This window comes from Pteropus vampyrus, unplaced genomic scaffold (assembly GCF_000151845.1).
Source record: "Pteropus vampyrus isolate Shadow unplaced genomic scaffold, Pvam_2.0 Scaffold193, whole genome shotgun sequence".
Lineage (NCBI taxonomy): Eukaryota > Metazoa > Chordata > Mammalia > Chiroptera > Pteropodidae > Pteropus > Pteropus vampyrus.
In genome coordinates this window covers 1,166,620-1,179,391 of record NW_011888974.1, presented here as the reverse complement: position 1 = coordinate 1,179,391, position 12,772 = coordinate 1,166,620, and the positions used below count along the sequence as shown (strand labels likewise).

At 48.1% G+C, this 12,772-nt stretch overlaps 1 non-coding gene across 1 annotated transcript; it reads left to right on the top strand.

Annotated features, from left to right (window-relative positions):
- The first annotated feature begins 11,986 nt into the window (after positions 1-11,986).
- LOC111746579 lies at positions 11,987-12,105 on the top strand. The gene has a single exon (XR_002783174.1). It is a non-coding gene; the product is annotated as a 5S ribosomal RNA (ribosomal RNA).
- Positions 12,106-12,772: the final 667 nt, after the last annotated feature.

The window sequence follows — 12,772 nt, the reverse complement described above, 5'->3', positions numbered from 1 at the left end:
GACAAAAATAAATACATAAATTGAGAGTGTTAGAAACATTTACATCAGTTTAATAGAGTAATCTGGTAACTGTTAGATATAATACAAAAAAACTGGGCTTACAGTTTACTTTTTTAATTTAATTTTTCTAGTAATTTATTTTTATTGTATTTTGCATAATTATATACATATGGCAGATTAAAAATAAAAATAAGTCCGTTGCCCATTTATTTTGGGATGTAGGAAGTTTGAGAAGCATTGGTCGCCAACACAGCTTACACTCATACACCCTTTGCCAAAGTGGCTTCATGGTCATAATCTCATTTCCCTGAGAGCAGGGCAGGGCAAGAACTATTGTCTCCATTTTATGGCATAACTGGCCTAGGTTCTCACATATGGTAGGTAGCAGGGCTGAGATTTGAACCCAGGGCTAATACCACATCTGGTAGTCTTCCATGAGCTCCTGCCCCAAGCTAGGCTGAGCTGCGGGGTGGGGTGGGAGGGCCCAGGAGAGGAGGAAAGAAGCAGCTGGAGAAAGAACAGCAGACAGCGTGGGAGCTAGTGTCCAGGGCCTGTCCTAGAGTGTCTGTGGGTTCTAAGGGCACTGAGGAAAGACAAGAAGACTTCCTGAGGAGAGCAGCCTAAGGGTCAGCCTGGGCTTACCCAAATGGTCCTAGAAGAAGCAAGCCAAGCCCGAGGATCCCTGTTTGAAAAGAGGCAGTGGGGCTAGTTTTAGGCCTAGCCCACCTCTATCCTTCTCTATCTTCTTTTCTACTCTCCTCCTTCTGCATCTCCCTCCCGCCATTAGCCAGCTGTGAGCTTCCTGAGGTAGGGCATTGGCTCATCCATCTGTGTACTCAAAGCCCACCCAAAGTTTAGCCAACAAAACCACTGGTCTCTGCCTGGCCCTTGGCAGGAACCACAGCACTTTCAGACACTCTCTCCTCTGTCCCTCAGGAAGACTAGGTGAATCAGAATTATGTTTATTCCACGTCAGTAATGAGGGAACAGTCTCAGAAAAGATAAAAGATAAATCACTTGCTTGAGGTCACAGAGTAAATAATCTAAGCTTCTAATTCCTGACCCTGTCTGTACATTTTGACTAGTACAGTTAAATAGTAGAAAGGAGAGGGAAGTCATTTTCATAGGGTCCTAGGGTGTCCCACATGGTGGAGTGGGGGTGGGATGGGTGGTATGCAGGGCTAGCTGGGGAGATGAAAACAGTGGTGTGTGGCATGACCAGCAGGATTATCTGTCCAGAAACTTCCCCTTCTCCAGTGCTTGGCTGCTTCCTGGGCAGGCTTAAAATTCCATCCCAGGCCAAGAAGAGGCAGGAATGACATGGTGGGGCAATAGGCCTTTCCCCTACTCTGTTGGTAGACAGGGAACATGGGATTGTATTTTTGGAGGACCATTGGAAAATCTATCATACCAAAATTGTTGAGACTCTTTGACATATCAAGTTCAATTGCAGGAATTTTTCCTATAAAATATTTACATTAAATGTGCAAAGATATATAAAGATGTTCTTTGTAGCACTGTTTATAATACTGAGAAACAGAAGAATGGTTGAATAAATTTTGATAAATCCTTACAGTGGAATACTATGTAGCTGTTAACAACCTCATGTGTAGATAAGGATAATAGTATCCACTTCTCAGTTTTATGAAAATTAAGTGAATTAATACCCGACCAAACCAGACATTGGTGGTCTTATGAAGGAACGGGTAACAGAAACATCCACTTCGTTAATTTTTATCAATTTAAAGTTGTATAATACCTGCATACTGCTTTTGAAACCGGGGGGGAAAACCTCCAAAAAAGTAAAAAAATAAGACGAGATAGTGGCGTAGATGATGGCATGGGAACCTCCTCCTCTCTTTCTGGGGAACCTAAAGTCCAGAGATCAAAGTTGTCCAAATACCACAAAAGCCTCCCTGTTTGGCTGACCAGACAGACACTAGGGGAAGATGGATGTATAGTCTCCCACCCCGGCTTGTCTGACACTCATTCTCATTCTGCAGGCCCAAGGACCCCATGGGGGTGCTTTCTCTTTAGGGCAAAAGGCTCAGGAGGCTGGCTCAGTAGGCACTCATTCATCCTCTCTGAGCCTCAGCTGCTCTCTTTGTAACACGGGCAGAAGCTGCCCAGCCTCTTGGTATGTCGTGCTTCCAATGTGATGCCGTGCAAGGGTTGGGGGTCAGGCTGAAGTTGGTGTTTCATTAAGAAGAGCCGTTATGCAAAAATTTGTCAGTCTGTAAAAACGTCAATGGCCACCATTTACCAGTGGACAATTTTTACTCAGAACACTCTGACATCAAGTGCATGATGTCTTTTCCAACACCATTCTCCAATTCTCCGACGCCAGCTGGGTGTCCTCCAATTCAATTTAGTTTTGATACTAACTATCTGGAGTTAGCATCAAGATCCCACAAGTTAAGGACTCAGTTCCACAAGACTGCCTCCACTTCAGACTCCAATCACAAGTCCAGGTTGTCATCTGCTTCTGACCCACTGGATCCCTCAAACCCTGCCTCAGGTTTGATAATCTTCTAGGAAGGCTCACAGAACTTGGGAAAGCACTTTACTTACATTTACCAGTTTATCGTAAAAGATGTAACTCAGAAAAGCCCAATGGAAATGATGCATAGAGCAAGTATGGGGGTGAATGGAGTTTCCATGCCCTCTCCAGGTATATCACACTCCCAGCATCTCAATGTGCTCACCAACACAGAAGCTGTCCAAACTCCTTTTTTCGGGGTTTTTATGGAGTTTTCATTACGTGTGCATGATTTGTTAAATCATTGGTCATTGAGATTGAACTTACTCTCCAGCCCATGGATCCACCTCAGAGGTGGGAGGTGGGGCTGAAAGTTTCAACTCTCTAACAGCCTTGATCCTCCTCATGACCAGAACCCACCCTAAAACTATTAGGAGCACCCCACCACGAGTCATCTCATTAACATAAAAAGACACTCTTATCACATTGGAGATTCCAAGGGTTTACGGAGCTGTGTGCCAGGAACCGGGAATAAAGATTCTGTGTGTGTGTGTGTGTGTGTGTGTGTGTGTGTGTGTGTGTGTGTTTTCCCCCATTGTACCACAACCAGGCATCCCAGTGGGCTTCCAGGACCAATATGTTGACTGTCGTGTCTGATTAACCACAGAACCACCTGTCACATAGGACTGATGGTCTCTACTTTGCAGCACACACTTGGCTCAGAGAGTTGTTTGTTTATTTCTACCACACAGTAAAGATATGGTAGAGAGAGTAGGACAGTCATTCCAGGTCATTCAGTTTATGAGTAGTGTAGCCTGGATTTAAACCCAGCTGGGTCTGATGGCAGAGCCCAAGTGTGTCCTTCCACTGGGCTGCTTGGAGGAACTGAAAGCTGATCTGCCCCTTAAGCCTCCTCACCCAAATATCACATGTCAGGTGAACCCACCCAAGACTGAGCTAAAGAGCAGGGTGGAGAAGGCAGCTGGCACAGAATAGGCACTTTGTGATACATGTCGAGTCAACGAAGGACTGGCAAGACTATCTCCCTACACTCCCCAAGAGAGAATGTGAGAATTAGGACCTCATTGATGGCTCGGAACTCATATCCACGACCTGGGAAGTTCGGCTTGTCCGGACTGGAACAAGTGGTGGAAGTCAGCAAGGGCAACAGGCCTCTTGTTATTCAGAGGGGAAACTGGGGCTGTTTGGATAAGGGGCTTGCCTCAGACCACCCAGCATGTCATGTCAGTGATCAAGCCAGGTCCCCTACCTCCCAGCTCTGGGCCCTCCATGCTATACCTCTAGAGTCCTACAAGAGAAAGCCAAAAGAGTGGAGCAGGTCCCACTGTGTTATCTACACATTCTACAGATGAGGGAATGAAGGGCTATAGAGCAGGTGTGCCCAGAAGCACAGCCTCCTTCTTTGTGCCTAGATGCCATTCCTGGACATCTCCATGCATGTGGGTGGGGTCTGTGCCTGGTTATTCATTCAGTCCCAGGAGAGTAGAATGGAGGGTGCCTTGTGGGGGCAGAGGGTAGAATGATAGTCAAGACTGGGGGACCCCCTGGCCCCCGTAAACCCCTGTCTGCCTGGGGAGCATTGGAGTCAGACAATGCCCCTGCTGTCCAGGGCTCCCTAGACAGGGCACAGAGTCATGAGAGGCAAACCATGGACTGTGGTGCTCAATCCTGCCCCTGCTGTGTGAGCTTGGGCTCCTCTCTTAGTGTAACCTCTATACAAGGAGGGGTTGCTGTCATGGGCTTTGAGTATTGATTTTCTCCTGTTTAAAATGGGTAGTCACGCCATGTTACATTTACCTTACGAGGTTGTTGTGAGGATTAAATAAAATGTGAGAGCCAGTGGGAGGCACGTGACAAGCGTGGGTTTCTTTCTTTCTTCCCTTTCTCCCTCTCCTACCCTTTACTCTTTCTTTTTTCCTTCCTTCCTAGCCAACACCCCTGAGTATGGCATTAGAAAAAGAACAGGGGCTGTAGGTCACAGACAGTGAAGAAACAATCTCTACCAGAGGACTCGGGGATGGACAAAGGCTTTTCAAATCAGCTGTGGGTGGGTGACGGTCATCTCTGCCCTGCCCAGAATCCCCAAGCCTCTCCCCTGCTGGGTAGCTCTGGGAGTCATACCAGTTCTTGTCCCATACTGGCCCCATCAGGGCATTAGGTTCCTGGACTGACATGGAAAAGGGGCCCCAGGGAGGCATATTTCTCATTCAGAATCATAGACCTGACTGTAGCTTGCCCACCCACCCACTAGTTAGCATGCCCTGTATCTCAAGGCCAGTGAGAGAGATGCATCTCCTTTTTATCAGTGCCAGGCCCTGCCTTGGGAATGTTCTGTTCCTTCCTGCCATGTTGGAGGCCCCTTACACAAGGTCAGTTTGCCCCACCTCAAAGAGGAAAGCAAATGTGAGCTATCTTGCCCCTTGAAGCTCAGGAGCTGGAAAGGCAGGTGGAGAGGTGCAGTAGGTAAGCACAGGTCATGTGGACACCCATGGGCACCCAGGGGTACACCCTTCTTGTGTGCTGCTCCATGAATGCAGAACACGTGGTCACCCACAGCTGCTGCCCGACAGTCCAAGGAAGCCTACTTACACCCAGGTATACATGAGCACAGTGAATCCTGGAAGAGACAGGGTCACCTGGGGGGCGAGTCAGAGGCAGTAGTGGGAGCAGAAACCAGGGGTTTAAAATCAAGTTGCCTGGATTTGAATCATAGCCCTGCCATTTCCAGGCTATGTGACCTTGTCCCAGTGCCTTAATCTCTCTGGGCCTCTGTTTCCTCACCTGTAAAGTGGAGAGAATATCCTTTCCTTCTCAGGTTATAGGAAGAAAGAAACTGTAATATAAAAGCTCTGCACAATGCCTGACACACAGTAGGTGCACAGCAAATTTCACTTCTTTCCTCCCCCTTCCCAGCTACCCTGAGCCCAAGGGAGCCCCCTCTTTCCTCTCTCCTCTGCCTCATATTTGAGCCAAACCCCTTCTTTGATCCTGACCAAGGTGTGAGAGTTGGGCTGGCAAGGGCCTCTCCTGGCCTGCCTGACAGCTCCAACACAGGTCTGAACCTGACTTTACCCATCACAGGACCAACAGCAGGGTCAAAGGCAGCCTCAGAGGGAGGCCCCAAGGAGGGCATCAGCCTGAAGGGAGTGTGAGCATCTGGGCTGGTGTGGTCCCTGGGAACCTCAACTTCCCTCCCATTCTGTAGTTTGTCAAAGCTCCTTATGCCCTCCACCTCAGTTTACAAATGCCACCTCCACCAATGCCGCCCACATATAAGCCAGATGACTTCATTCACAGCATTCCAAGACCCCAGGTGGGACCCTGACCCCTACTCTCAACAGCTCTCTCATCTGGGCCCAAAGCACGATTCCAAACTGAGCCCTGGCCTAGGGTAGATTGTGTCCTTAGCGGGCATGAAGGGGAAATACAGTCAGAATGCTCATCCTCTGAGGAGACGGACCTCCTGGTTGCCATAGCTCTGAGTTCTACCACCTCCAGAAGTTGCCCCTGCCCTGAGGCTGAGGAGCTGAGCCTCCCTGGGGTGGCCCTGAGCTCACTGCTCACTTCCCAGCTTGAGGTTCCCAAGCCCCTATTCTGAGCCTTCCGCTAGATCTGGGACCTGGGCAGGAGATGGGACAGGCAAGATGCTGAGAGTAAGAGGAAAACTTGGGCAAGATGGAGGCCTGGATAGATCCTGGCCCCCCCTACCACCTAAATGAGCTGACCCTGTAGCATCAGCTCCCTGGTGAAGAACCAGAGGGGCCTTGTTTGGAGTGGGCTACCCTGTCCTCCAAAGCATGTTGGTGTCCCATTTTATTCCCACACCTGTGGCCCAGGGACAAGCCTCACCATGTCACAGAGAGAGAGCCAGGCCCAGAGAAAGGACATAATGTGCCCAAGGTCACACAGTCAGACACAGACAACAAACTAAAGCTCCTAAGCCCAGCCCAGGCCTGACCATGGCCTCCTTGCCCACCAGGGTGGCCTCAGGAGACACATGTCGGGGTGGGGTACCTGGGAGCCAGAAGGAAGCCATGGTCTTCCTGAGCCAGACCAGTGGGATGCCCTTAGCCACTTCTCTAGCCCCTACTGTTGGCTGAAGTCTGGTTGCTATGAATCTACATGGCTTCCCTGTCCCACCATGATCAGAGGGCCTACCTGGAACCAGCTTCTCTATTGGTTCTTTTCAATACATTTGCCAGCCTACCGCCCCCTCCACCCCTCCACCAACCTCCTGCTTCCCTGGGCCCACACCCAACTTCACAGAGAGCCCCTTAGACCATGATTCAACCCCAGCCCAGCCAGAGGGACCCAGGAGGCAGCAGGAACCTGTGTGTACCTCACCCTCTGCTCCTGGAAGGTCGGACAGGAAGAAATCTTGTATGCTTGATCCTGAGCCCTTTCTGAGGTAGGAGTTTGCTTCTCAACCCTTGATAGCAGAGCCTGAGTGAGGGGGGCGGGTCCACAAGAGTATTAACCCCTTCGGCCCAGTAGAGTCATAAAAGTGCCCCTCCCCATTTGACAGGTGGAAGGGAGACTGAGGTCCCGCAGAGGGGAAGCTCCGACTCCCCTTAGGCTAGGCACCTGCATCCACCTGATCCTTTCCACGCCCCTCACCTGGATTCCGCGGGATCTTCCGGTGGGGTGGGTCCCAGCCAGGGCCACAAGGTCCCCAGACAGCGTCCCCGTGGGATGCTTCGGGGTAGCGGAAGCTCTCGGCGTCTACTTGGCGCAGGCGGCAGAGGGCTCTGTGCTCTGCGCTGCACCGCTGGCCTGGCTTTTAGCAGCGGGTGTGGACTGCGGACACTGCCCGCCCCGCCCGCCCCGCCACCCTCCCTCGGCTCAGGGTGTCCTTTGCCCCTTGATCCGGTACCTCCTTCTCTCCATAGCACGTGGGCAGCAGCCGCTCACCCGGCTTGTGGCCCGTGAGGCAGCCATGGCCCAGGGCATGGGCCCAGGCGCCTGCCAATCCCTTTCTGGGACCCACGCTCCTGCCTGCTCACCTTTAACCCCCTCCTCCTCTCCCCAGGGGCTTGGCGCCCGGCACCCAAGACGCCGGCTGGGTTCGAGAAGGGAGGAGCCATAGGTATGGGGCCGGGCCCAAGCGGTAGCGGACAGGCACAGAGCGGAGGTGCCTCAATTACCTCCCTAACACCAGCCCCTCTTCGAATTTCATTCTAGTCCCCAAATTCCCTCTCTTTCTTGAATTTCTAGCCGGCTCACTGAACCCCATTCATTTCCTAGGCACCAGCTCTGTGTTCCCTTCTAAGCCTTCTGCCTCCTTGGAATCCCCCTCCCTGATTTTCCATTCCCTGAGCGCGGCCTTTCCCTTGCTCACACCCACTGTCCTTACTGAGCCCTCTGTTTCTACAGATCTCTACCCTCCCTGAACTCCCATTCCCTCTTGGAAACCCTCTTACTGACCTCTTTTCTCCGCCCCTAGTCCTTCTCTCCGCTTCAGCTTCCTTCCTCTCCCTGAAGCATTTTCCTGCCCTGCACTCCTTACCTTAAGCCTCTGTCCGCCTCCCTGAACCCCCACCACTTTCCTGACCTTCCCTCCCTCACCCTCTCCTGTCTCTTGGAACCCACTGACCTCTTCTCCTGCCATCGTGGTTCTGGGTCCTCACATCCATCAGGTAGCAGCCCAGAGAGAGGAAGGAGTAAGACTTCCTAGAGTCCAGCAAGGACACGTGCAAGTCTTCAGAGGCCTTGCTGAGTGAGCTCCACCTGAGAAGGGGGGATTCAGAGCCTTGGCTCACCTGCCAGTTCCAAGGGATGTCATGGGGCAGAGGGAGAAGGGCTCAGGCAGAACAAGGCCAGGAGTGGGCAGTCTGGGGTGAATAGAAGGAAGGACAGGTTGATGTTTGATGTTCCAGATGATGAACCGGTTCCTACTGGTACCATGAATTTCCTTCCTTCTTTTTGGAGCTGGAAGAGGGCAGTGGATTTTGAGGGAACCCTGCCAAGGATGACACTGGAGTCCCCTGATGAGGGCAGAAAGTAGAATGCAGGGGCCTGTGACATGAAAGTGTTGGAGGATTGGGCTGGACTCAGAGAGGCCCTGCGTTATTCAGAATCCTGCTCATCCCCCAGCCTAAATTCACACTGCCCTGGGGAGAAGATGAGGACACCCCCTGTTCTTTCCAAACCTCTCATACTCAGTTAGCATTCCTGGTAGGTCAGCTTGGACTTTCTCTTTTCACTCTGCCCTCTCCTCCATGAGCTTCCTTTCACATGGTCTCTTGCTATTGGGCCTCAGTCCTGCTAACTTGGACACCTATTCACAGTCAGAGCCAGGACCCAGAGAATGAAATCATGCAGTGTGTGTGTGTGTGTGTGTGTGTGTGTGTGTGTGTGTGTAAGGGGAGTAGGGTTTGAGCTAGGGCAGGGGGCAACCCTGGGATATAGCCCTGGTCCTGTCACTAACTGACTCTGCAACTGGGCAAAGTATTAACTCCCATGGGCCTCAGTTTCCCTATGCATAAGGTTGTCAGATTTAGCAAATAAAAATCTAGAATGCCCAGATAAATTTGAATTTCAGATAAACAATTAATATTTTAAAGTATATATCATGTAATATTTGGGACATAACTATACGAAAAGATTACTCGCAATGTCATCTAAAATTCAAATTTTACTCAGCATCCTGGATTGACTACTCATATGCAAAAAAGGAGAGGCAGAGAAGTTTGGATAAGATGTTCTCTCTCCAGAGCCCCTCTTACCTCCAGCTACACCCTGTGAAAAACCTCAGGCTGACCTGGAAGTGGTCTGGAGGTATTTGCATCCCTTGCAGAATAAGGTGAAGATGGGAAAAAGTGTGAAGGGGATGGCTATGGTCATAGGACCTTCGCATCAGAGAAACGCAGAGAGAAGTTCTTTGAAGCAATCCAGTTCTGGAAAGCCTCATACAGGAGTTTTGTGATTACTCTGATGCTGATAAAAAAGAGAGGTGGATTAGACAGCCTCTGGGAGATGGATCTGCCTTCCTTAATGGCAGCTGAGGAGGCACGAGGGTCCCCTCATTTGAGGAAATCTCTGGAAGATCAATAGAAAGTATCTACCCCTTCATAAGAAGATTCTCTAGAGTGAGGGCAAGGTCTCATTTCAACTCAACAAATCTCTACTCCTTTATGTAGCTTAATTAATCAAATCCCTTTGATGACCAGATTGTGGGGGGGCGGTTCTCCCCATTTTACAGATGAAGAAACAGAGGCACAGAGAAGTTGGGTAATTTTTCTGAGGTTCATACAGGTAGGCGGCAGAGCTGGAATTTGAGCCCAGGTGTCCTGGCCCTGCACCTGCTGTGTAATAGATCCTGTATTAGGGACTAGGACTGGAAAGATGATATAAATGTTGTTCTTGCTTTCAGGGGACCTCTAGTCTAACAGCAGGGGACAGGTGAGTCTTTAATAACTCTAGTACAAGCCAGGCTGGGATCAGGGCTGTGACAGAGTGTGCTGGGAAGGAAGGACTGATTCTGCTTGTGGAGAAGGAGGTTGTGCTAGGCCAAGAAGAATGGGTAAGTTCTTCAACAGTTTCAGGACAAGGCATTGGGAGGAAGGGCTTTCTAGGTAGAGGGACATCTTGGGGAAAAGCAGAAGAGGTGTGGAAATGCAGCAGAAAGCTGGAGAGTTGAGTAATCAGGCATCTGGCTTGACTGCAGGGGATCCTATAGGCTAAGTATCAGATCAGGGAAAAGAAAAAAGGGAGAGAATCAGGTAGGAGCACAGGCATCAGACAAAGAAATGTAGACCCCATCTGGCGGAGGACAGGGTGAGAGAGTGTTAGGCCAAGATGGGAACAGCAAGGGAGAAGTACTGCAGGGGAGAGCCCAGGGCCTCATGGGGTGGTGCCTTAGCCCGGGAGTGGCCCAACTGCCTGAGCTGAGTGAGGACTGTGAGACACACTGGGGAGGTGGATGGAGGACTTGTGGAGTGAAGGGACCTATTGTCACTGTGATTTCTTTGTGTGCTTTTCCAAAGGGCTTGGGTTTCCTTCAACTCTGGATCTAGCCCCAGTACAAGACCTTAAACAAGAAAACATGCTTGTAAATGTCAGCGGAATTGCGTGAAGAGGATTTGGAAACAGAGAGAAGGTTTAGGGGTAAGAAAAGTGGAGGCTTCAGGAGGTTTTTCTGGTTTGAACCTCAGCACCTGGCAAGTTGCTGAGCCCTAAACCAAATAAGGGAGTACAGGGGAAACTAAAGGTGGGCAGAGTTGGGAGATACCGCATTGAAGTGGCACTACTGGGTGACATCCAGCGGGCTGTTGTCCTCAGGATGGCAGGTAAGGTCCGAGCCTCTAATGAGGCAAATGACAGAGCTCTGAGGCAGCTGAGGATGTCCAGCTGCTTGTTTTTTCAGCCAGGGTTGATGCCTCCTGTGTGCCTAGCTCCATGCTGGGGTGAACATGATCATAATGTGGTAGAAGGCTGTCCCTCAACAGAAAGGCAAGATGGCTGAAGTCAGAGCCTTCACTTTCTATGAATTCCAAAAATAGCTACAAATAATATATTGTTTAGATGCATGTGCCTACATAATAAAACCATTTTAACAAACAAGGGAACTACACGTGAAAATGAAAAAGATGAAATGAAAAATAAAAAAAAGACTGACCATATAAAGTGCTGGTAAGGATATGGAGCAACTGAACTCATACACTGCGATGGGAATGTTAAAACAATTTGGAAAACTGGCAGTTTATTAAAATGTTAAACATGCAGGTGTTGTCTGACCTAGCCATTTCACTCCTAGGTGTTTAGTCAAGAGAAATGAAACGATATATCCATACAAAGACTTGCACACAAATGCTCATAGTAGCTTTATTTGTAAAAGCCTAAAACTGGAAACAACCAAAGTGTCCATCGACAGGTGAAGGGATAAAACAAGTAGTGATATTTGGCGAGGAACAATGAAAAGGAACAACCTGTTCATAAATGCAACAGCATGGATGAATATCAAAATAATTATTTTGGGTGCTCATTAAATATTAATAAGTCCACAAATAAATGAAATAAAAGCAGGCCATATATGACCAAAGATGAGAATGTATTTAAAAAATAACAACAAGAATTAGGATTAATCTACATCTGTGTACCTGAGGTCTAGATTTTAAAATGGGGGTGTCTTTGCGTGCTGGGAAAACTGGATGGCAATATGAAAAAGGTGAATCCCTACTACATACCATATACAAAAATCACCTCAAAAATAGATCGATAATCTAAATGGAAGAGCTAAAACTATAAAAACTCTTAAGAGAAAACATAAAGATAAATCTTCATGATCTTGAGTTGGGAAATGAGTTCTTAGATGTGATGTTACAGCACAAGCAACAAAATAAAAATAGATAAATCGGACTTCATCAAAATAAAAACTTTTGTACTTCAAAGGACACCATCACAAAAAAAAACCCCTACAGAATGAGATAAAATTACAAGTCAGACATCTGATAAAAGACTAGATTCCGGAATATATAAAGAACTCTTGTCCACGGCCATGCTACCCTGAACAAGTCCGATCCCATCTGATCTCGGAAGCTAAGCAGGGTCGGGCCTGGTTAGTACTTGGATGGGAGACCACCTAGGAAGACCGGGTGCTGTAGGCATAAAAAATAAATTAAAAAAAATAAGGGATTGTAAGCTGACAAGATCCTTGCAATCTGTGAGGTCAACCAAGGATTGCCTTGCCTAAAACATAAAAAAAAAAAAAAAGAACTCTTAGCAACTCAACAATTAAAAGACAAATACCTAATTGAAAAATGAGCAAATTATCTGAATATACATTTCTCTAAAGAAGATATAAAAATGACTGATAGCAGATGCAAAGATGCTCAACATCATTAGTCATTACAGAAGTTCAAATCAAAATTATGAGATATGAGGTCACACCCACTAGAGTACACCCACTAGAGTAGTGATAATAAAAAGACAGACCATAACTAGTGGTGGTGAAGAAATAGGAATTCTCATACATTGCAAGATGGTGCAGCTACTTTGGAAAATAGCTGGGCCTTTCCTTAAAAAAGATTAAACATAAAATTATCAAATATCCACTGTTAGGTATATAACCAAGAGAAAAAAACATATGTCACACAAAAGCTGTATGTGAATGTTCATAGCGACATTATTTATAATAGTCAAACAATGGAAACAACCCCAATGTTCATCAACCTATGAATGAATAAACAAATTGTGGTCTATATATATATGATGGAGTATTATTCAGCCTTAAAAAGGAAGGAAATTCTGACACATGCTACGACATGGATGAAG